The 26,237-nt window shown below is 36.8% G+C and overlaps 1 protein-coding gene across 3 annotated transcripts in view; it reads right to left on the bottom strand.

The window, feature by feature from the left end:
• CDH4 (cadherin 4) overlaps positions 1-26,237 on the bottom strand; it is a 670,220-nt gene that overhangs the window by 508,524 nt on the left and 135,459 nt on the right. For all 3 annotated transcript variants that reach the window (XM_038166209.2, XM_038166207.2, XM_038166208.2), the window contains one exon: positions 20,625-20,754. The gene's annotated coding sequence lies outside the window, so the exon portion shown is untranslated. The remainder of the gene's footprint in view (positions 1-20,624; positions 20,755-26,237) is intronic.

Below are 26,237 nucleotides of genomic sequence, written 5' to 3'. Positions count from 1 at the left end.
GAGAGAAAGGGGAGGAAATGATCCTCCCCAAGAGAAAATTCTGATGAATCCTCTCCTCCCCCAGGCCTCACCATACAGGCATACTCATATGACCCTGCAGTAGGGAGCAATCTGCCCATCCCACCCAGTCACACAGAAATAGTCACTGGGCAGCTCCAGTCCTACTGCCACATGCCAAAAATGCCAGGTGACATCCACAAGTAAATACGGGCCATAATGTTCCATTCAGGTAATCCATCAACTATGGGCATAGTTTGGGTTTAGTTTTAAGACAGAAAAGAGAAAATGTAACTACAATAACAGGAAAACAAATTTATGTGAATTTCCTTATTATCAGTGCAGCAACAGAAGTGTACAGTTTTTCTCCAAGCAAAAGTCCTGTACAATTAAAGTGAGTGGGCCATCACCAGGACACAGCATGTGCTGTCTGAATGTCTCCTGACAGTGCACATTCTTGGTGAACTGTGCCCATGCAAAGTCTCACCAGTATGTAAACAAATTAATATTTAAAAGAAAACCCCATATTTATGATTAACCCCCTATCCTTTCAGATTTTGAGTTGTAAATAAGGACATTTTAAGGTAAAAACCTCAATCCACTAGCATATATCACAGAAAATCTAATTATAAAACATGAAAAGATATTTTATCTGTTGACGAACTTTGAACTGTTGTATTTCCTGTCGGCAGCAAAACCAGATATACATGTAGTTCCCTGTTCTATTGACTAAATCACAGACATCTAAACACTTGAAAAAGACCATTTAGCTTTGGCTGCAGTTCTGAGACAGCTGAGATGCTCTGACGCCTTCCAGCAGAAGGCAGCAATGTGCAAATGCACCAGACAGTCTAGTGCACAGAAGCTGTTTCTTGCTGGCATACCATGCCAACTTTAGCAGCTGTTTATTAACTACTCCTATGTGATAACACACTTCTGAGTAGTAGAACAGGAGAAAGTGAGCAACATTGCACTTCCTTCAGGTGCAATCCAGCTACTTAATGGGTATATAATTTCCAAATGAATGATGGAATTTATCAACATCATTGCTGCAAACAAAATCCAATCTAAAATCTTTCAAGGCATAACACTCTTCAGTAGGTCTTAAACTACCTCCAGTTATTCTGAAGCTCCTAAACTTTCAGCACTTCCCAACACAAGGCTTCTGGATCCCTGAGAGAAAAAATTGCACATATTACACAGCACTGTAACAGAATATGACAGTATTAGCAACAATAGTGCTAGAGAAAAAACCTGCCCTCCTCCCCAGAACATGAAATATATAAACAGCAATGCAAAATAAAATTAAACATGGTTTATCTCCTATATGACATATCTATTATATATACTGAACTGGAAGAAGTTTACAGTAATGACTTTCCCCTCTGTAAAATGATACTTTTTTCAAGCACTTGAAAACAGAAAGTAGCTAAGAATGTTTTTGCACCCAATCCAATTTCTCATTTCTCTTTAAATTTCAGTCTTAATCATAATTCTCATCCTGGTTTGTTCAAGAGCAAGGACTCTGTCTCCCATAGAAATTCTGGTGGCTTTCCAAGAAACAGATGTCATCTGAATTTGATGCTAATGTGTAAACAAGGGGTTCGGTGTAAGGTTTCTGATACCGTGACTTAGTTTAAGACTTAAATTGCAGAGCAATAGGCTAAAAATAAAAAATACAGCCATCTTTGAAGCATTCCGTTTAAACACTGTTCAGATAAATTTAACCAATTGGGTATTGTTTATTTTTTTTGTATCTTTTTTTTTTCTTTTCTCCTTAAGGGAATAGATTTTTCCAGTTATGCCATTGCTTATAAATTGGAACAGAAATTCCAGAGAGCCAAGTTCTACTTTAAGACAGACCAGTTCTCAAACCTACTAAACACATCACCTGTATATTTTTTACCAAGATTTGCAAGAAAAATCAGACAACTTTGTGTCAAGCAATTCTGACCCTCAGTCACCCAGTGAGTAAATGGACGTTGTTATAGATGCATCATTATTATTGAACGCAATACAGCTTAGTTGCTCAATACATCTTTTAAAAAGCACCACTGCATATTAGTGATATGTTAACACTGCATACTGTCAAATTAATTCTGTTAAACACCAGGTCTTTGTTTACAGTACAAAAATAATCTCTTGAACAAATGAATAGGTAAACAATCACAAAGCTGGAGAAAGGACTGCATTTCTGAAGTTGGGGTGAAGGTGATGCATTCCTTTGCTCTTTAAGAAAAACTAGCACAAAAAATATTCTGATGCAGTCACTTTAAGTAGAGTGACTTTTCATGGTTAGTTTTCTTCATAGAACTAAGTGAATTTGAGTAAAGTGCCAGAAGGAGCACTGTGTTGTGAAAATATTTAACTTGAAAGCAAAGATGCTTTCTGTATAGATAATGGGCTCATTGAGCAGACATCCAGATAACACATTTCCATGAAGACTGGGCTGAATATTGTGGGATTATTCTGGGTTGTGCCTGCGTGCACAAAAGGAGGGGTCTGGGGTGCCTGCGAGCACAGTGGGAGGGGTCCTGGGTTCCTGGGTGGGACGTTTTAACACTATATAAGATACTGTCACGCAGCAATAAATTGGCTTACGGCACAGAACGCTGGTCGTTGTGTCCGTTTGTCCCGGGGCTTTCAGTCGGGTTATCCTACAAATATAGCACAGCAAAAGGAGACAGGGCATCGTTACCCTTAGAAGGAAGGTCTGGCTCCTTAAAATGTCTGCACTTCTGCATATCAGATCTGCAACAATGATTCTGTCATCTCACATCTCCAACAGGTATCAAAACCCTCCGAAGCCACCAGATGCAAAGGGGTTGTAAGACTGAGCATGCTGGCTCCAACAGAGAGTGAATTGGTGAGAAGCTTTGTGTAATCCCATTTTCCAGCACTTTTTTCTGCCTAGCCTGGGTCTTTCTCAAAGCAGTAGTTTTTATCAGGGTCTTACTCAAAGCAATTTTCTATTGTGACCTCATTTAAGTCAATGGGGCATAAAAGAGCAAAGTAAAGCAAATATATAGGACCTGTATTTTTAGCAGGCTGAGCTCAGAACTCCTTTAACCAACAGAATTCTGGAATTCAAGTTCAGCCCCATGAGATACTATTCACGTGAGGACATTATTTCAAGGAAAGAAAAGAAGTCTGTACCACTTGCCACGTCCTGAGCTTACTGATCTGACAAAAAGGTATCCTGGTGCATCTATAATCATGACTATGAAACAGATGAAAACACAGAAATATACATAATTAATAAAAGCTTCATGGACAATTTGCAAAACATGCCATTCATCCCTGTCATACACAAAAACTGGATTAAATTTAGTGCCCGTCTTATTCCTGACCTGGAGTTCCTTCTACCATTGACTGACTTTCACAAACATCCTATCACATTTTTGAAAAGCAAAGGCTGGTATAGCTGTACTGTGCTTACTGCCACACATAGTACTTTAGTGTAATGCACTATTTGTCATGGAGCAGCATTGAAGGCCCACATACATGAAGATATTTTGCTCTGCATACATCAAAATAATAAAAAACTGAACATCAAGCTATTTGCATTGATTAAATCTATCAGTTCAGCTAAACCAGAGCAGAGCCTTTTTCTCTGCCATCAGAGAAATGAATGTGGCAATGTCAGAAACCAAGGGTCCTGTTTCTGCAGAAAAGGCAAGCTACTGATGCGCAGCAAAATGCAGAGGTTAATTCAAAGTCATAGAATGTAATAATCCACATTTATATCAGGCTTTATTGACAAGAAAGAAACATTGAGATGGCTCCTTCCACTTCAGTCCTTTGGCCTGCTCAAGGATAATGTCCCAATGAGTTTGTTCCCACAAACACTTAAGACAATTGTGTTTCTTAGGTCTTCCAGCTTTTCCATGTCAACTTATTTAGGGATTCCTTGTAAAAATAAAAGGGGAAATTAGAGAAAACATTCATCTTCAGAAAATGAACTTTCACAGACTCTTCATTTACTTACATTATCTTGATACCTCCATTTTGTTCTATGAACTCTCTCAAAGGCCAGACTGCTTTCTGTCAACTGATCTGTCTGTTGAGGCTGTGTTTTCTGCTCAGGTATCCTAAAACAGATAATTGCTGTCTGTCCTGAATTCCTTGGGTGTATATAAACCAACATGCTCAGACCAATTGGTGCCTACAGAACCACAGTGGCACGCTCAGTGAGAACTGCAGTTATCCAAACTCTATATATTTACAGTGGCATGCACATACAGTAAAAGGGTTTTCATGCAGTCAGCACATGTATATGTATATGGAAATCTAGAGAGGATAATTGAGAAAAGCACCTGGAATAAAATTTTGGTATCTGAAAATAAATTTCTGGAATCAAAAAATTTGGACTATGACATCCAACTTATTTATAGAAACTAACCTTCTGATATTTGTGTGTATGGAATATAATTAATATAAATCAGTTCATAATATTTTGGTAGTGATATTAGTCTAATTTGAATTTTATATTGCACAGTAGTATTGAATGCTAGACCTGATTTTTTTAAAGTAATTAATGAGCCAAGTTACCTGAGAGAAAAACAAAATGATGATTATAATTAGAAGTGTTCCATGACTGCTACCGACTGTTTAGATATACTTACAGGTAGGATTTCTAATTAAAACCCTCTTGATGCTTAGACATCTCTCTGTTCGTTCCTCATTAAAAAAGTGGGATTTTTTGCATTAAGGAATTCCTTAATAGAAAAATAATAGAAAAAGTTACAAGTAATTACATTCTCTGTGCTATTTGTGGTGAGCTGTTCCTAAGAGAAAATGAGCTGCAGGTGTGTAACTGTGAGATACGCTGGCATTGATTTCACTTGTTTGGAGAATTCCACCTGAAAAAACTTTGAATTTAGGCTATGATTTTCAAAGAACCCTCATGGAGTTGGGGGAATTTCAGGGAGACTTGGGCATCTAGCTCCCTGAGGGCTTGATAAAAATTGCATTACTTAGGGGAGAGGAGGGAAAATAACTCACCCCAAGCTATTCTATACAGAACTATGTAAATACACAGTAAGTTACAAGCACAGTCCAGGATTTCCCAAAATAAGCCTAGGTCACAGAAATGTCTGACAGATATTAGATAAAATAGAGGACTGCAATGAATGAGACCGATCAATGTTTTCTCAGTCAAACTGTATTTCAAGCCTCAGTCTTCAAACAAAAATTCAGTCCTTTGTGAAAATGAAAACTGTAATGCTGCAGCAGTGTTCAGTTGTCTTAGTTATTAGCCAAAAGACTCCACTATTCTAATTTCCAATAACAGCTGAAATATTCTGCATACAGGAGAAAAATCTGCAAATATATTTGCCAAATTTCTGAGCTGGCAGCAAAAGTTTCAGTTATACAAAGGATTTTTCTTTCTGGTAATGCCCTAACAAGACTGAATTTTTTTCTCCCATACTCTCTGCCTTAGATATGGATGGCTGTCACTGATGTTCACATTACCGGTGCAGTTATATTTATGATCCTGAAATTCATTAACTTGCAATCATAAAATGGACTAATGGAGTAGCCGTTCTGCAGATGCAAACTGTCATACCTTTACTGACTTCACTAAACTGATGCTGGTTTATATCACATGAGAGTCTCATCACATAATTTGCATTATTATCCTTTCTGAGCAAGAGCAGTAATGTTAATAAGCTCTAGCAGTAGTAAATTCAGCCTCCCACTTTACATCAATGCCAAAAGGTGAAGAGGAAGCTGAAATAAGGTATAATTCCATCCAGAACTGTATGATTGAAAGAGGAACAGCTTCAGATGATTTGAGGAGCTGGGAGATAATCCATTTCCCCACCAAAATCCTTTTCCCGAACCAGGATTTGGCTCTAAATACAAAGGATATAAAACCAACCTTCCATCTTTCTCCAGACTGCTATTTTATAAGACAGAATTTGTACACATTTGCTGTGTTCAATCACTTCATGATCATTAGGTATGAACTTTTTTTTTTTTTTTTTTTTTTTTTTTTTTTTTTAGCATATATTTTGAGGAAAAAGTCTTAAAAGGCTCTTGGAACAACAGACGTGACTTTGAAGATGAGTCACCAAGTGCAAGATGCATGCTCCCATCTCCCAAACCACTCAGAACTTTGTAGCCAGAAAAAACAGTATCACAGTGTGAAGTGAGGGAACCCGTTTGCTTTGATAGTAGATGCCTTGTTGTCCACATCTCACACACTGGAGAGCTCTGGGACAGGACCACATGTACCTGAGTGTCAGAAGAGTCAGTTCAAGAGGAGGATAGGAAAAGGAAAAAAGAAATGAGGGAGCGGAAGAAACAATATTGCTCACTTTGAAGGGACAGGCTTCTGGAAGAGAGCAATGACTGAATAAAGCCACCCTGCTAAGTTTAAAGTGCTCTTTTGATATTAAGTATGCTACTTTCTCCTGTGGGAGGAATGAGGAAAGACATAGCTCTGGTGATTTACTTTATTATTTTTTTTTTCTACTGATTTAGAGGGGTGGGTTTTGCAGCTTAATTATCATTACTTTCATTTTTCTTCATGAATTACATGTCAAAACTGTTCTCAGCTATGATCAGTAATTCTGGAGTTTGAATGCTTCGATCCGGGTCATCATAACCCAGAAAAACTATCTAGACTAGAATTTTTCCTAATTCCTCTAAAATGTTATTCTTGCTGCTACAATAGATGTCAAATGCTGTGGGCAGGTGCTTAGATTTATGTTCTTATTGACCATGTTTGACCTTGATTTGGCTAGTGAAAATGTAATATTCATATTGTGAAGTCCTTGGCCTTATTTCTGATTTTCTCTCTCTTTTCAGTCACTTGCAATATGCTTCCTTGTTAATCTGGATCACAATGACACTCAATTTGCAAACAAAGCAAAAAGTTGCTGGCTTTCCAAGCGGTGCTTGGACACACATAGCAGAGTATTCAGCCTCTCCTATGTGCATGAAGCCCAGGAAATATGACTCTCTTCTTTGAAAAAAAGGTTGGAGTTAAAAACCAACACTAGTAAGGAAACATTTATCATGCATATTTTAAATCAAAATTAAGCACATCTGATGTGAAAAAAAATGCAAGATGTTTCATTCAAAATATACTGTTGTGCAAAATGCGATACGTTCTCCTGTCATTTATATGCTGTGCAATACATGCTCTTTAAAGAAATTAATTAGCCATGTATGACATTTATCTACTGATGTGCATATTATAACATTACGATGCAGGTAAGATAACTGCACCAAACAAAACTAAACTCTCATGCACAGCTGGTGAGTAACGGAAACGTACCCGTGATGTACTGCTAGTTGACACCCATCAGTTTCCTGCTATGAATTAGCTATGCAGTATCTTTCAGCAGCCTATACAGTCTTATTAAATTGTTGCGCTATGTGTAACAACAGAACTGATCTTTAATCTTTACATGCTTCTTCAACAGTTCCTCCATATCAAGTTGATGGCTTATAAAACAGGAGTGCTACAGGCAAATTAACATGTTAGAAAAAGAGAGAAACATCTTTAGGCTTTAACAGTGTAATTAAATCTTTTGCAAATCCTAAGATTATGTTATATACCCATCAGACAGTGACTACAGGTTCAGTATTAGATGGAAGAACTAAAAAAGAGTAATGCCTATTTCTGGATTTGATTAGGAGAGAGAGAGGCTTTTCCTTGTTTCACTTATGCCAATGAAAGCTTCACAGACACCTACATGTAACAGAGATATGTGGCATAATCATCTATTACATCTTTTAATGTTCTGTTCCTTCCCTGCTTCCCTGCTTACTGTTGAAATTGGGAGGGAAAATAAAAAAAAAAGATGGAAGGACATCTGAGCCACAAAATAAGAGTTCAGATCCAAAGCTTTTTCAAGCACAAGGATTCGTCCTGGCTTATTATACAGGCTAAAAGTCATGAAATTTGAATGGACTTTCCAAGGTTAAAAGATGTTAGGTTTCAGGCCAATCTTTAGTAAAAAAAGTTTCAAAGACATGGAGGGAGGTTATGGAATTGTGGGCAGTGGGTGAAGGAGAAGCTATTGTATTATCTTCTATTCTGTTGCCATTCCCTCTCTATCTAACTCTACTTTTTCTCTTGAAGCCCCTTAATATCAAAGGCTGTTTGTGAGCAATGGCAAAGTGCACAATGGCAGCTGCAACTGTGAGTGCCAATGAACTACCAGAATTCCACTCATCACTTCACAGAGTGCACTGGACTACTCATGCATAGAAGTCTCTGTGAAATTGAATTCACTTCTAAAATTCACTACATAAAAGGAGATTTGTTCCTCAATCCTCCACACCGCAGTCTTATCTCTGTTGTGCATGAAAACCAGGGAAGCACACTGCTTTATCCAGACTAAAATGTCAGCAAATCATGCTTATGTTATCATCGGGATATTCATACAGATTCTAAGAAAAATAGTCCTAGATTCCACATCATTTTTTTGCTATCATCTAGGTTTAAATCCAGGTCTGTAACATGTAAGCAGCACCAAATGTAAAATACGTTCTGCTTCCCATGAATGTTTTAGCATTACAGGAAATGTATGTACCTTATCCTCAATTTCAGGTCTATGTTTGTGAATACTTTTGAGTTTAGAGAACAAAAAGCCACAAAAAATGACTTATATCTAGAATTATTAAAAATGTCACAGAAATATAGTTCTCTATGGTATGCCATTCAGTTTAACAATGAAAAATTTAAATTCTGGATAAATGACACCCATAATAAAAACTAGTAAATCAAGCTGTTTATTCTGACAACCTGGGTGCAAGGCCAAGGTAAAAGCCAATTCATTAATTTTGTCTTCTGAGAAAGCTGAAATTCAGAGTCTTGATTTTTACAAGCAGACCTAAAGAAGTCAGCAATAGAAATTTCCCTTTGAAAATATTTTTCATCTGAGCCAGCCCTGAATTATATCTTCCATGACACCACACAGCTGTGCTAATAACAATTCCATGTAAGCTCCCTACACTGCTCATTTCCTGGAGAGCTGCTTTTAGTGTGCATCAAGGTCCAAGCGGCAACAAAAAAGGAGCATAATCTTCTTTTGTATTGCAGCTAATGAAGCCTAGAAACTATGCTCCATGATTTTAAGTGGATTTCTAAGATACAGTGAAAAATTCCTGGAGAATAAATGAAGCACATACCAGTCCACCATGATGGCAATGCACACCACCAGAACAGATAACCCAGCCAGCCATTAGGCAGTTATAGAGACAGAACTTGAAAGACAAAGTGTTTGTATGACATTTTTGTGGGGAAGGCAGAGTGGGACATAAAGTAGTCAAATATTTGGTAATGAAGCAAACCATTTGTTTGTCATCCACTGCATGACAGCTGACGTCAAAGGCATTGGTGAGCTTTTCCAGAATTTCCTAGAGTCATTACTTTTATTATAGGAAAAGTTTGCAGTGTGAGAAAGTTTGATTTGATAATGTTTACATGATATTGTCCACAAAATAAAAAACAGGCAAATAAAAACTGTGTGTATATGTAATAATCTGATTTGCACACTCAGTCAAGCACTTAAAGGCTCCAGGGCTTTTCCTATGCAGTAATAAAACTGTGAAAAACTTCCATAAAGAAGAACATCACAGCTAGTACTGTAGGCAGACAAGGCTTATTGTCAGAAGTAACATTCTTTTATTAAACCAAATGTGACAAACAGGGAGTGGAAGGGGAAATGTTTCTAGTAGACAAAAGTCCTTTAGACTTTTAGAACTCTTAGTTAGAACTCTTAGGTCATAATGCCAGCCTACTTTTGTTTCTGACACTGGTCGAACTAATAAAAGATACTACCACTTCCCACAAGAAATATGTTATCCAAATCTGTTCATATTCTGCCATTTAGGGTCATCCCCTGAAATCTCAGCTCATATATGACCAATAAAAACTTGTTAGAGTTTGGCACCTAAAATCTTTGATAATTCTTTCTGCACTGGCTTTGCTCAATGCAGAAAGATGTTAAGGACTTTTCCTCTTTCCTTCTCCTTGCTGCCAGGGACTACAGCAGTATGAAACATCAGATCTGAGAGGGAAAAAACAACAACAACAACAACAAAAAAACAGCCCTCTGGCAGAGTCCAAGCAGCACAGACAGAAGGAGGAAACAGCCGCAGCGAAATGCTCGGGGATTGGGAATAGAGAGAGATTAGGACCCCAGGGAAAATGGATAGGCTGTGATGTTGATTCCACTGAATACTAGTTCAGCAGGCCTCTGCAAGCCACTTGGAAACAGGAGCTAAATATGAAATAATACATCAGTCTGGAACCAAAGAATATGGTTTCAAATAGCATTTGTAACCATGCTAGAGTAGATATTTTTCATAATAGAATGCAGCATGGAACTGCTATATATGGGTGCTCTGGGTGAGATGAGTAACATTTCCAGAGGATCCAGTAAGACTTTCATGAATGCCATTTTATCACTATCATCATCTGTATTAGTTCCCAAAAGCTGTAGCCATAGATCACAATCCCAAAGTGCAAAGCATTGCACAAAATGCACATGTCAAACCCGTGTCTATGCTTCACACAGCTTACAACCTCAGTTTCAGATAAACTCCTTTTCTCAGCTCTAATCTGTTTTGCAGACATTTTTACAGGACCATGACAAAGAGATACAAGGAACTTTCTGCAACAATAGCAGGAGTTACACTAGCATGGTCCAGGGACACCATGAAAGGGTTCAGATTACGACCTGATTCTACAATACAGCATACATAAAAATCACAGAAGCTATAGAGGGGGCAGGTTATACCTAGCACATCCATCAGCAACAGAGACCAGAACAAGCAGATTACCAGCAACAGCAGGATATATTGTAACACATCTCTCCTTTTTGTCACTAAGCCATATGAAGCATTTGCTGTAGAATTATTCTTACATCTCTTCTGTTGATAAGCTACTTAGCAAGGTAGAGTTGAAGCTGATCTGAGTACTGTATGAGAAATGTGATGTGCTATTTCACTGTGCCACTGTTTGATATTCGGTCCTCTCTTTCCAGGCACTTTTTGTAAATTGCAGCTGCTATCTCAAACAGAAATCCCTTGGCCCATACAAAGGTCATTAAAAGGCTCTGAATATAGAAGAATCTCCTGAAAAGGAGGAAGATGGCACATTTTCTCTTAGTTTGCATCTGAGAGCCAGGGAAGGAATTTTGATATCTTTAAACAAATTCCTTCTAAACTGCACAATAAAGCAATAAGATTCTGCTGTGCTCAAGTTTGATAAATGACTTATTAATACAATTGAATCCCCTATATTAGATCTATTTCTGAAGAAGAAAGTTCATGTAAATATATCAGGCACTATTCCAATGCCCATATGACAGATACTCTACAGTGCAGCCAGTATCTTGCAATTATTTTCTACTGTAAATCTTTTGACAGTCTAAAATAACTCAATCAGAGTTTATAATTTCAAGGTCCCCCCTGCCTCCCCCAATCAGCAGTTTTATAACCTACCGATCTTCCTTCAAAAAGAGCTGGTGATGATCAGTGTTTATTCCAAACCATTTAAGAAGGCAGCTGTTTATTAAAGTGCCAACAGCAATGATTGATTTCTGATGCTCATGAGTGCATCTGTTTTCTATTTAATGACATCATTGCAAGCAAACAGATATTGCAAGCTGGGACTCTAATAGAGAAGTAAAGCAGACATGCCTTCTCTATAAAAAAAAATCTATTTTGCTCAGAAAAAAAAAAATCTATTAATATGTCAAATTTCAAGTTATATTCATGCCAATTGGCATTCTTCTATGGAACTGGCATTTCTTCAAGAAGAATCTGTGGGTTAACGGTGTTTATATTAAAATCTCTAAAGAGGACATCTGTTAGCTGAATTTCCAAAAGTAGTGACTGATTTATGATCTAGTAAATCACATCTGTACAGGGAAAAAAAAAAAAAAAAGAACTGAACGGCAGTGAAACTAACATCTGTCATCAGGCAAATACAGACCGTGATAGTGAATGAAAAATGGAAGTATTTCAGGTTGGGAGGGTTGTCCTTAATTCTCTCCTTTTTTAAGGTGTTTGAGATAAGGAATAAAATTGAACATGCTCCAAGCTCCACTGAAACATGCAAAAGCAATGGCAGTTTAAACCTCATTTCTTAGGACTAAATTTCCATCAGGTGTAAACCATCTTGGTCTTACCAGCTTTATATTCTCCTGCCTTTTAAAGACTGCACTGCAGCTCAGAGAAGCATCCAGAAAGCACTTGTTATATGCATTTAAAAGTCTCTTTATAATATAAATGGTGTTAAAAGAATATAAAAAACGTACATAACCATTTCCCTGGCACTTCCCTGTATGCATCAAACAAGGATATGGAGCTGAGTACAGTGCAGCCAACTCTTGGAAATCCCTAAGAAATATTTTGTATTTTACAACAAACATTGTTTGATGTGCTCAGAGAGCAAGGCCATGACTCAGAAATACAAGACTGTGAAGAGCCTATCCTGACCAGAGCTGTGTCTTTGTGAGGATGCATCAGGAGGCAGAGTACTGGCTTCGCCCTTGCAAGGAGTTCTGCCTCCCGCTACCACATGCCTCTGTGTCTGCTCATCTCAGCATTTTGGTATTTCCTCCACAAGTCCCTTAAGTGTCTGACTCTTAAGTATATGTTTCATTTGGTATTCATGTTGTTTGCCTTACTCTGTAATACTGCATACTGTCAAGGGAGAATTGAATGAGAGACACATGATCTTAAAAAATAGCCATTTAAAATTCTGCACATTGGAAAAAAAAACAAAACAAAACAAACAAACAAACAAACAAACAAAAAAAAAAAACAGAAAAAATGCAATCACAGTTTGAGGTCTGAAATAAAGCCTGCAAATTTATTGGCTTTTCTCCTCTTCCTTGGCTCTTGACCTGAGTAACAGAAGACTCTGAAAGCTGGAAACATTATTCTATAGCAATACCTGCTTTCTCCCTATTATTTCATTGTCTATGCTTTTCTTTCCACCCGCATTCTTCTACAGGAGCACCAGGGAACATCACTGTTCTCTTTACAGAAAGCAGGAGATGACCTATTCAGAGCCTAATGAGTCCCCTCATTCAAGTTTGAATCCTTAGCTTTAAGACTAACCTTAACCCTACCCAGCCATTTTCGTCCTTTTTATTTTCTAACTTTTCTCTCATATAATAACTCTGCATCTCATCTCCTTTCCCTGCTTCACTCATAAGTTCCATTCAACTACAAATAGAGTGTGTTGCTCCCTTACTTCCCCTTATCTCGTTGCATCTTGAAATAATTAGCAAAGCATGTTGGAAACAGTAGAAGGCACTGGAGAGTCACTCTGGCTGCAATAATCTTTCCCCTGCAAGGTGTGTCAGTGTTAGCTCTTTTGGTTCAGTCTGTGAACCTCTACGTCTTAACCTACAGAGGCATGCCATAGCACAGTTTGATCCAAAACTGGCAGAAGCACCAGATGCTTACGGGCACCAGTGAGCTTGGAATCAGCTCCCACTATTGCTTTAAGTAACCACTTGAAATCTGTGGCTACCTTAACTTGTCTCATTAATGACTCCACAATATCATTCACAATCAATAGTAGGATAATAAAACTTAATTTGTTTCAGTGCAAGATTGTGTGTAGTATTATCAATATTAAATGTAACCTGCTAATGTGCATAAATCATCACACCTCTCAGAATGAAATGCTTCCACATTGACGACACCTGACATTTGAAAGTCTGACTACTTCTTTTAGCTTTCAGACAGGTATCTAAGCCAAGGGAATTGCTTGAGAAATCTAGCCCTGTCTCTTCAGGGAATTTCAATATATAAAATATCCCTTCCTATGATTACAGTGGAAATATTTAAAATGTAGAGGAAATAATTATTTTACAGTAGGTTTTGATAATTCATACTCATTATCAAATCAGTATTCTCCTTTTGCAATGTTTGAGACTGTTTCATTATATTAATTAGAAAAAGTTAAATAAAGAAAATAAGCCTCTTAGAGTTTTGGAATACACAAAAATTAGGGTTGCTTTCTCATGACTTTTTTTAGTTATTGTTAATTTGCCCTTCATAAAAGTCATGGGATAAATTCTAAGCCTTGACCTTTTCTGCAGAAGCTTAAATAATTATGCTGCCCTTACTCCATGGGTAAGTGCTTTTCTAGGCATCCCTGATGCTGAATTTGATATCCTAAATATTTTCATTAAAATCATTCTTTTGGGCATTCATTATCACTTCAGGTAGCCAAGCAGCAAGTGAACTTCCCGCTGTGATTATATGCAGCAAGCCATCCAACATATTTAGGATACACGTGGCAATTATGCAAAACAAGCCGAATTGAGACACACCCTTAAGGATGGTTTGTGGGAACATACTGAACGACTTGGGATGGGAACTATCTACTAGCAGAAACAAGACTACCACTAAAGCTGATTAGATCATTTGAGAAATTATATTGACAGTTTTTAAGTCTTGCAATTTCTTTTCCATCATTTACCATCAAAGCTCAGATCATATATCTCAGGATTATAGGCAATGTATGCACATACAGGTCGCTGTAGAGTAAGAAGTTACTGTAGGTGAGTGCATCTGTACAGGAAGCTTCTGCAGAGCAGATGACAGACACTGCACTTTGGCTTTGCCCAATAGTATTCAACAGACTTAAAATACCGGGGGGACAGAAACAACTTCAGGGCACTGTAGGCAATAAACCAAAGGGATTCATGTCCTGTTAATTCTGCTGCTTAGAGAACAATTTAGGGTTTTCATTTATTTTTTGTCTCATTCTCAGATGACATATGGCTATGCTTTCTAAATATAGCCTGCATTTAAATATTGACTATATAAAGAGAAAACACTTTAATTATTTCAAAGCTTTAGGGAGCGTAGTTTTGCTGCCCAGTTTCCTCTGATTTTGAGGTGGGGAATTGCCAACTGTCCTCAAGCAGCTGACCAGGGTAACCAAACAGATGCATTCAGCATTAGCACATTACATGCTTTCAAGATTGTGACTTGAATTAGAGAATAAGAACGAATATGTTATTTCTGCAGCTGTCAAGTTATTAGGAGGTTGTTGTAGCTTTTTTTTTTTTTTTTTTAAATTCCTAGTAAGGAGAACATACAAGTTCAAGATGAGAAGAAAAATGTACAACAAGGTAAATGTATTAGTTTGATCCCTAAAGCACCTAGCACCATATGCACATGTTTGTGAGGGATTCTGCTTCAGTGAACAACTTGAACAACACATAATTTCTCTGATCCTGTTTGATCCCGGGAGAAACACTTGCAGGTCGCTGTTTAAATGAGGAGAAAATTGGTTATAAATCAACTTAATTTTCAAATGTATTAATCCAAACAGAACCCATTTTTGTGTGAAATGGTAGCATTTAGAAAGGAGTAAAAGAAAATCTCAGAAACAAAGCCCCTTAACTTTAATTTTACTAGCACTGAAATTTAAGTCTAGATGATGCTGTCTCATTTTTCAGGTCTCCAAATTTCAGCAGTAATAAAGAACATAAAGGCATAATTAGTCATAAACAAATTACATATGCATTTATGTTTCTGTAAAGGTAAGTGTAATGTAATATTTTATCCCCTTTTCCTGTCTAACTTTGGGATAAAGTACAGCCTATCAAGAATAATTGTTACTTGTAATTTCTGAGGCCTTGTATTTCTTTTGAAAAGAAATGGTTTTAAGTCAGAGCAAAGTGACTTGGTTGCATTAACACCACAATTTTTAACCAGCAGGAATAAAGATTTGAATTTAATGCCACATTTTTCTCTCTGCTCTTCCGTGTACCCATTGAATGAAATCAAATTTGCAATTGTGTCCTGCACTGGCACACAGGAAGGAATACTGTGTACCTCTCCAACTTCTCTCTCTCCCCAAGGAACTTGATAACAGTTATACCTCTAAATGGCTTTTGCTTACATCACAAAACTACTACACAATTCATCACAATCCAGCTGTGTTCAAAAGAAAATTGGCTGCTGTGATACGACTTCAGAGCTTCTCCTTTCCCTTTCTTTCTATGGCTTAAGTGTTGAAGAAGTAGAAAAAGTCTTCCAACTAAGATCCAACATTTGTGCATTCGGTTATTGATAGAATTTTTCACAAGAAAGTGCAAAAGGGGGGCTAATCCTGCAAAATACTAGCTCCAGTCAAGTAAAGGGAGCTTGCCAGAGATGCTCAGCATCTCACAGATTGTACTGCAACTGACAGCACAGGAACAAAATGACTTCAAGGTCAGAGAAATGCAAAGAGCTTAAATCTCTGCATGCTCCAGACATCAGCTGTGCAGAGTGCCTATATTTCACATTAGAAGTTGCCACATCATTTTAATAACAATTTTTGTAAAATATAGAAAAAAAATATCAGCAAAAAAGAACAAAAAATAAGCCTTCAAAGGCATTCCAGTAAATACATACTAAAACATAGACAATTTGGACTATATGGCTTTCTCATTAGCTGGAGGACAAATTCTCCTCTCTTATGCTGATACAGCTGTTACCAAGTTAATGAGTAAGGTCTGGTCCAACTGGCTTCCTGAAGCCAGCATTTTTTTAATACCAATATGTGGCATGCTGGTACTTAGCAATGGGCTTCTATCTCTAAACATAGCAGCAGCCTCAAAATATTCAAAAAACAACAAACAAATCAATGAACCGATATGAAAAATCCAAATGGTGCTTTATTGATGCCCACTTGAAGCCTTCAGTAGTCTTGTCTTTCTAGGTCCAGTAACTATACTATATAAATAGGTGTAAAAATCTCACCAGTGCTCACCACTGATTTACTCTATGAAAATAACCCCCTGGTCCTGCACACATGCACACCCACCCCTCTTTTCAATCAAATAACGTAGTTCCTGACATTTTTTATTTATTTATTTTTTCTAACCACATGGTCAGGAAAATAGTATTCCCATGTTTCCCTATCTCATACAACTTGTGAGAAACAATTACTGTTTGTGAGATGCTTTGAATACATATTATCTGAGCACAACTGAGGAAAATAATGGTAATTATTCATAGCTTTCATTTTCTGGCACATTTAAAACAATTTTCTGTGCCTCAACTAAAGCGATCGCACCCAAACCTGATCTCCCTTAAAACCCCCACTCTCAACATGCAAATATTACAATGCAAATGTGTAAAACAGATGAGACAAGTCTGAGAGTCTTTAGTAAATATGTTGCCTGTTAGATAAGATGAATTACAAAGTTATTTTCTTGAACATTTGCATTTACAACACTTTCATCTAATTCAAACCATTCAAATTCAGATTATCAAGCATTCTGGATAATGCTGTCTACCAAAGTATGCTAAATACTTAAAAAGGCAAGAAGACCTTTATTCTTGAAGGAAAGAGAAATGTACCTACATATACATTTTCACACACACACATACAATATAAAAACCACGCAGATATATGTGGGTATATAAAAACATGAGTGTTGCAGAGAAATCAGGTATCTATAGTAACAACTTGCTGATATTCTAATGTCACTGTACTTTCTCATAATGGGACCACTAATGAAACAGTTGTTTGATGTTCCATTGCATATAATGATAGCTTTTTGCACCATAAGTAGACAGCTATACAGAAGTGTGCAGATACATTGTTACTGACAAAAAGAAAAAAAAAAAAAAACTAAACCAGGCCATTAGAAAAAAAAAAAAATCCATCATTCTATCCTTCTTTTCTTTGATTTATAGTTAAAATATTTCCAAGGCACATTCAATTATGGTTTCATTTATACTGCAATACAAAAAATAAAAAATAAAGAGATATCAAAAATACAGTAGAATAAGAATTTTCAGATGAGGATAGCAATATGCTATCACATTCTGTGACTTACTTATCCTGGAATTCTCTCTCATTCCCTGGGAAACCTAATCCTCACTGGCAAAAAAAAAATATTTACATATATTTTTATCTGACAAGGAGATAGAACATAGTTTCGGGTAATTCACTTTGGGATTATTCACTACATTCTTTTTTTCCATTTGTTAATTTTTTTCTTGCTACTTCTTCCTATGCTATTTCTCTTTTATTCTTCAGCAGATAAAGCAAAATTGACTCACAATAGGACAAACACTCTTGTCTGACCAGACTGTCAAGTCCTTCACTGACAGAAATTTATATGTTGCAATACAGAGATCTTCCCCTTTTTCTTTTGGTAGTATAGTGGAAAATAAGGTTTAAAAAAGTTTTAAAGCTCCAGATGTGAAGGTGGAATAAGGCTCTCTGTGGTTCGTTTGTACAAACACACATTAACAGAGTGTTTAATGCTGCACTCATTTTCACTTTTCTATACTCCAAGGGCTAATGCTGTAATTTTTCACAGGGAAGGAGCTTCCTGCTGTTCTCAAGCCCTATGCTGAGGAACAGATCAGCTCATTAGGCATTACAACAACTATTCTGACATGCAAAGCATGTCAGCATCCTATCCTCTTCTGTAGACTTAGAACTTCTGTGGCAGGCAGAGTCTTGTTTGGAAATATTAATACAACTATTTCCAACGATTTATGTTGTAAAGAAATGAAAGTTTGGAAATGTTTACTGCAGATGGTGAAATACAAAGGGTCATGCACATGATATAATGAACTGTCTTTAACAAATTACTGATTTGTGTCCTATTTTCCACTGAACATGTTTAAAAGCAAGGTTTCACTCTGGCTCTGAAATTTCACTGTGACTTCTAAAGTAATAATTCTCTGCAAGACTAAAACTTCCAAAAACATAACAGCACCTTGAAAACAAAAGCCAATGTATTCAGACATCTGTGCAAAGATGTAAACAAACACCTTCAAGTCTTAACAAAATCAGACTCTAAGTGCATATAATTCATACAAATGTGTTCCAAAGAAAATGATGTTTTGGAAATGAAGTACCATGTATGTGCTGTCCCTTTCAGTCTCAAACTAGTACATCCTTGGAAATGTCACATTTTTGTCTATAATTCCTACATACTGCTCTTCCTAACCCACACTATAACTGCAAGCAGATTTTTTTCAGTATCAAGGCTGTTAAATTTAGTGCAGTGAATACACTGATCAGCTCTTCTAGCAATAAAGAGCGCTAAACATTCTCTAGTTTACACATGACATAAAAACAAAGGAGATTCAGAACGTGTGAACAGATGCTGCAGCCTAGCCCACAATAACAGCACAAGAAGTCAGGAGAGTTTCACTGTGTCACAGCTGGCAGGAGTTGGCAATCAAAGGGGATACACAACCTCAGAACCTGAATCTGCAGCCTTTCACCGATAGTGCCCATGGATTGACATCTGCAGTGCTTTCTGGATATTTTTTAGGTGGCATTCTTCTGTTACTTGTATGAAATATGTTCCCCTCTATTTCATACTTACATTTTCAAGGTTGGACTAAGAGCCATACCACACAATACAGAAGTGTACATCATACCAACCAGTGCTAACCAAGGGACTAGCCCCATGGCTATCCTTATAAAGCCTTCTTATTGTGTATATCTTGCACAGGAGTTATTCTATTGCATGTTTACTGACTAGAAAATTAACTAGGAAATAGTGTTAAATCAATGTTTTTAAATTTTTCAGGAGGAAATGCTTCTTTTTAATAATGATATAGTGTACATACATATAAATAATTATGCAGGAAAAAAGGAAGTGATTGTGTCACCAAAGCAAAAATATATGCAGAGCTTTTATAACAAAACAAAAGGTGGATGCCTTACTATGTAAACTACATCCTTACTAAGGACATTTTCACCTTGAATCCCATCAGCCATCACTTTCAGATGAATTCTGTTATTGTTTGTGTGCACTCAAACAGCAAAGGATGTTTTACACAGCTACAGTTTTATAACAGTTTGCCCTTGGCCTAGGCCCATTGGAATAAGCAGAACTAGTAAACAACCTACACAAACACTGCATTTCTTTTGTTATCTGAATTTAAGATGTAATGAGTTTTTTTTCTCTGAGTAATTACAAAGCATTCTAAGTTTTCAAACCTTTATGACATATAGCAAAATATGACTTAGAGCATAGAAATAATAATAAAAAGCTCTCTAAAAATTTATAGCCTCCTGTATGTTGTAAAAATGCCTTGCACATTCATTATGTCTCCCACTAGAAAATTATTTCCACAGTACGCTTTAATGAATCTGGAGATGGTTTCAACACCTAGCTTGTTGTGAAGCAAAACTACTATTTTCCCTGTTGAGAGACTGAGGCAACTTTGAAGCTTTCATCCATTTAGTAACTGAAACACTTTCAGACACAAAAATAATACTCCACTTTCCTTATAAAAACTGAAAATTAAAGACATTTTTGTACATGGTGTTAAATTTAAATTTCTCAAATATGGCTTATTCAAAAAAAAAAGGCAAGGGGTGGGGATGAGAGAGTGATGAAAATCCACAAACTATCCAGAGTGCTGAGTTTCAGATGCAGTCTTAATTTCAAAGAGAGAACAAACCGTCACTGATTTTATCCCAACTTAAAACATCTTTATAACAAATGGGATAGATATCATTAAATAATATTTTGGCCATAACCTGAAAACCATAGCATAGACCCAGTCTAGTCAATAACAACTGAAATTCAATTCTCTGAAAAATATCTAATACAGGCACAGATACTTTTCCCATCTGTATGTATGAGGGGAGGTACCTCTGTCAAAAGCAGTCTTTGGGCGTCCTTGCAGGGTGAAGAATGATACAGCACAGAAGTGGGTCATGTGTAGGTTGCGCTGGTCTCAGTACACTTGTGAGTGTTTGAGTAAGCTGCCAGTCTTGCTGAGCTGAAGTGGAAGAAAAAGAAAGTCAGAAGTCAGAGTGACTTTTCACAGTACAAGTCTAGTTCTGGTCACAGGTGACCATAAAGTTCCCTAAGCAGCAGCCCAGGCTATCAGATTTTGTCTTTCATGCTCTCATCATCGTGAGTGTGCACTTAAGTGAGGCTTCAGCAGGGTCCACGCTATTCTATACAGATTACTGGTATTATGGTTCCTGTCAATATTATGCCTAAAGGACACAGGCAGTTCTACAGCCTGGAAAAATATTAAAGGTAGATATACAGTGACAAAATGACATTGAAATATTTTGTTGATTTTCAGTTACATTTGCAAAAGTTTTCAATAATTTTATGTGTTATGATGAAAAAAATTAAGATGCCCGAAGGGTCACTCTTATGCTACATTTTTGCTGCATAATGAAGGATTCCAGATTAATAACCTTCCATTAGAACTCAGCTCAATTTACATCCTTATACATTTTCCTAAAAGTCTAAACACAGAAAATAGGTACTGTAAGTATCTCTATGGAGATTAATCATTATTATGGCTTTACTCAGCCCTGTCATGAAATGCAAAGATTTTCTTTGAGCTGTAACAAAAATACATCACAAGCATTCCATTTGATGTAATTTCAGCCAGGATTTTGTGACACCTCTAAATTGCATGGGGGATATGAAAGTGAGATGTTGTCTGAGAGTAGTTGATTGCTGTAAAAATTCTTTTTGCATCTTCGTTTTGTGCTTCCAAACATTTATTACACACACACAGAGTTAAATAATGTGGTATCAAGACCACTGCTGGTATCTGGGCTCCTCGTGGGCCCATGCAGAGTCTTCTGGAAGTCTCGTTTCAAATAGGCAACACTTCTTGCCCTTTTTCCAAACATACTTGCATAACTCAGATCCCATGTACAGATCAAACTTTTTTGCAGATCCAAGCCAAACGTGTTGTAATGCAGGCAAGCCTATTCTAAGTATACCCAGCTCTCAGAAAACAACAAAGAACTGAACTCCTGACAAGGCAACTAGGAGTAGCCTGCTCTCCTAAGGCTATCATCTCAAACAAATGATATTTCTCCCCATCAACATTATTAAAGCCTTTGTGTCTTGTGATCTATTTATCATTGTCTTTCTCCCTTTCCTCATATCACACATCTTGGTCTAACCAAATTCAAACATTAAGGATCTCTCACGAGGCAGTGGTTACAGCCTTCCTGTCTTTTCCAGCAATACACACATAATTAATAATAATAATAATAAAGAATAACTGTGTGCAGCTGGATGAATTATTCATAAGTGAATATACCAAACTGCTTGACATTATCTTCATCTTCATATATATCCAAGAAGGATGACTATGTCTCTTTCAAAGTAATTTTTCTAGTAGATAGAAGAGTTAGGTTTTTGATGTGTGCACAGTTAGGTACAGTTAAGTGTGCATAATGCAAAGCAAAACTTACCCCAAACCCACACACTTTTTGTGAGGCTGGGCAGCTTTCTGTACATACACAAGCTTTTGTGCATACTGCCAAAGGACTTATGCATGTGTGTTGCTCACATATATAGATTAATTGGTGTGGATATGACCACTTTCATTTATTTTTATTTTTTTGCATATGCTACTTTGCTTGACAATTTATGAATGCTTTTATATATAAACAACTCACTTTCCTCCTTTTTGCAGAGCTGCAATTTTGGAAACTGCCTGAGTAATTTTTTATTTTTATTTTTATTTATTTTTTTCTGTTGCCATACTGGGATCCTTTTAAGGGAATAGAAGAAAATAATGCATCCTTCCTTATTCCATCTTACACTTTAAAATACAGAGTCAAAAAGTTAATCAAAAAAATGAACTGATGGGACCAAAGTCTCAGACACTGTAAACTGGTACAGATTCATTTACTTTGGCAGAGCTAGAGCTCACAGCTAATAATTTGGCATAGAAGCTTTATGTCAATTAATTCATTTAAAACTGTAATGATTTTCACAGAAAAAAAAGTTTTCCCTCTTACCATCCTGATAAACAAACTTGTAAATTTAGTATCAATGTCTCTGATATTGTGTAAGCAGCTATAAATGATTCTGTAATCAAAACACTGTTAACAATTCTATTACTGATGTATAAGCCAGACTCAGAGTAGACTACCCCTCTCAAACCTGCCCCCCATATTCGCAGGTCCCTGTTTTGTGCTGTAAACCCAGCAAAAGCAATGCTGAATTCAGACAGCAATATCTACTGGTACACTAGAAAAATTATTTTATTGCTAATGTTTTAGACTTGACTCCAGAGCATAACTGTACTTCTTGAGCTTTCATCCCTGAGTTCTCTGGACTTAAAGACACATTTATTTTTGTCCTGAAAACCTCCTACAAAATTTATGGTTGTCTTCCAGGAAAGACAGTAAGGAACACATAGCTCTTCTAAAGTAGTAGTACTAAAGCTGGTGGTAGAGAAAACAAAAGATGGAGAATACATTGTTGGATACAGACTTTTAAGAAGTTATTTAAGTCCTTGTTTAGATCTGTGGACAAGTGAATAAAGCAGGCCAGGAACTACCATGAGTAACCCCATGGAGAATAAAAGACTGCTCAAGATTTTTGAGGGACTTGTGGGTCTGACGACACCTTTGAGCAAACCTCTCTAGTCATAGTATTTACGCAAGATGTATGCCAATATCTGATGACTTACAGAGTCACCTGCTTTTATGAAATGTTTCTGACTTCCACAGTTAAGTAGCAAGTTTTTGTCTCCTCAGTAAAAAGGGATATGGAGAACAATTCATGTTAATAAAGCAATCTCTGAACAAAGTCATGTGCACATGATCATTTTTGTATATTTCTCATTTCCACAAAATGAGATTTACCTAGAGCTCTAATATCTCTAGACACCTAATAATAGACTTCTAATACCAATGCACAGTACAAGCAGGCATAAGTATCTAGGTCATATTAGTTTCCAGTGTATTTAAAACATGCTAGTTATACCCCTAAGTGATGTAAACCAGTGTAGCTCCACTGATAGCAGAAGTTCCAAATGAAGATGAGGACTGTATAACTGTCTGCTAACAGCCTGGAGGATGCATTGCCATTTTGAAATGTAACTGGATAACCTCCTTGGAAGCTACTTTTAGAATTCATTTTAATTTCAGAGGCTTTCCTAACATGACTTGCCAGAACAGAGTGTTCTGTTTATTAATAATTACTATTGTTACTATAGAAACGAGCAAAATAAACAGAAATTACCTATAATTTTCTTTTGCTGAAGTTCACATTCATGGTTGTGTTACTGAAGTAAATCCCCAGGAATATTTGTAAAATTATGTAATTATCTCCAAAACGTGCTAATAACCCTAAAGCAAATGGCTTTCTATTGCATTTGTTGCTTGTGACCTCTTGGCTTAGTAATTCAGGAGAAGGTGACTGCAAACACTTTCATACTAATGGAAGGGGTAAACGCTGTTTGATTTGTGGTTATTTCTGGCAATCTCCGATAATTAATTCTCTAAAACAGAGAAAGTGATACTAGATGGAAAGATGCATAGCTGAGGTATTGTGTAGCCACAGAAAAACATGGCTATTCCTTTGCTACAGAGAGTCAGTAGCAAAGAGTAACAGCTAACTGTGGAAAAGGACTTTGCCTACTCTTCAGAAAGAAAAAGGACTGCACCAAAGCAGTAGTTGACTCATTAGTAATTGATAATCAATATAAACAATGTCTGATAGTGAATTGATTTTTTTCTAAGGAAAACAATTCAGAGACAGCCTAATCCCCTCCCTTCCAACCATCCGTACCAACAGGCAACATCACAGAAATGTGGCATTCTAAGTCCAGCTCAACCCACAGAACATTCTGTACTCTTGCTCAGTGAACACATCTACTGGATTGTAGTCTTCACTCACAAAAGACATAGTCTAAATGAGATTGTGACACAGCAGTTGGACCTTCTTCCTCTTATGTGTTATTGTTGTCACCATTTTGGTATCACAGACTTTACCCATTATCCCTATTCAGTTTTGCTGACCATCAACAAACCCAAGCACAACATTTTGCACAGCTCTTTAAACAGAGGCAAACCAGTATCATTGCCAGAGACTCAGATCTCTTCTTTCTGAAACATGTAATTATAGGAAACAAAAATTCCACAAATAGGAAACACAGACTGTGCTGCAAAAGTGAAACTCACTAGTAATGGGAATATGTGCTCAAGCAGTATGAATTTTTATATATATAACCATATGCTGTCATATAAAGTGGTAACAGAGAGACTAGTAGGCATCTCCCTTTGCAATGTGCTTTTTCTGTCCTCAGGTGTTTTCTCTAAACAATCCATTGTAAGGTGGGGGTGTGAGGGGATAGGACAGGGAAGAAATTGATCTTAGAATTCATCATTAAATGTTCTTGCTTTCTAACTTATTTTTTTTTTATTTTTTTTTTTCCCTCGGATTTTCTAATGAGAGTATAGCAATGTCTGAAGACAGTATCAGCAAAGAACTTCAGAGAAGCCTGATCAGAGCATTGCCTACATGTGTCTATCTGTATATTTTAATTCTTGAATCTTTATTATATAAGGTATTTGCTGGGAGCTCTTCATGGAAACTGATTTTTCACAGCACAAAAATATCCCCACAGTCATGCATACTAAAAATAAAAAAATTTTAGTTAAATGTTCTTGAAGAACATGGACTGTGATGACCTTTTCATTTTTACTAGTTAGCAGGTCAAATGCTTTACTGCAGCTCTACCGTGGACTCCTAAAAGCCTTTTCAGCTTTATGAACAAACTGAAATAAAATATGTTAAGTCTGACCCTGTAATTATGTTGCATTGAGCAGGATCAGCACAGTTATTGCCTCTTGCAATCTTCCTTTGTTGGTTCAAATGCAAATAGCACTGATAAACACTAATGGCAACCAAGTCATAGTTCAACCTCACCATTCATTTGTAACCTTACTGTTTTAGTAAATAAGTCCAGGGACCACCATTTAAAGATAACGAGACAGCTGTCAATGTCGTGGATGAGTTATAGTCACACAAAGCTACATGGAGGATGGACGAATCAGCAGATTCCAGTGCTCTTGATTATGTTTAAAAAGTCTTATAGGAAGAACTTTTTTTTTCTTTTTCTTTTTTTTTTTTTTTTCCCCAATGCTGTATAAAAAGAATAAAATATAAAATGGAGGTGCTTCCCATCACAATGACTACCTTAGATTTGAAATTTCACGTAAACATTAGCAAGTGTTTATGTTTACTTTATTTCACAAACATGCTTGTGAGATGAAGTTTTCCTTCACAGCAGAACATTTACCCGGAGAACCACACCAGACATTCTGAGAAGCAGCCTTCCTGTGCTGCAGAAAAAAAAAAGAGCCTGACCTGGCCCAGTCTGGATCACCTCTGCTCTCACTGAAGCTAATGGAAACAGTCAGTAGTTGGTGGTGTCACCCTAAGCCAGTTCTCAGCAGCTGAGCAGCAATTTCATAATGACACCTA

This window comes from Anas platyrhynchos, chromosome 21, assembly GCF_047663525.1.
Source record: "Anas platyrhynchos isolate ZD024472 breed Pekin duck chromosome 21, IASCAAS_PekinDuck_T2T, whole genome shotgun sequence".
NCBI classification, from domain to species: domain Eukaryota; kingdom Metazoa; phylum Chordata; class Aves; order Anseriformes; family Anatidae; genus Anas; species Anas platyrhynchos.
The sequence above is the reverse complement of the archived record's forward strand: the minus strand, read 5'-3'. Positions and strand labels throughout refer to the sequence as shown.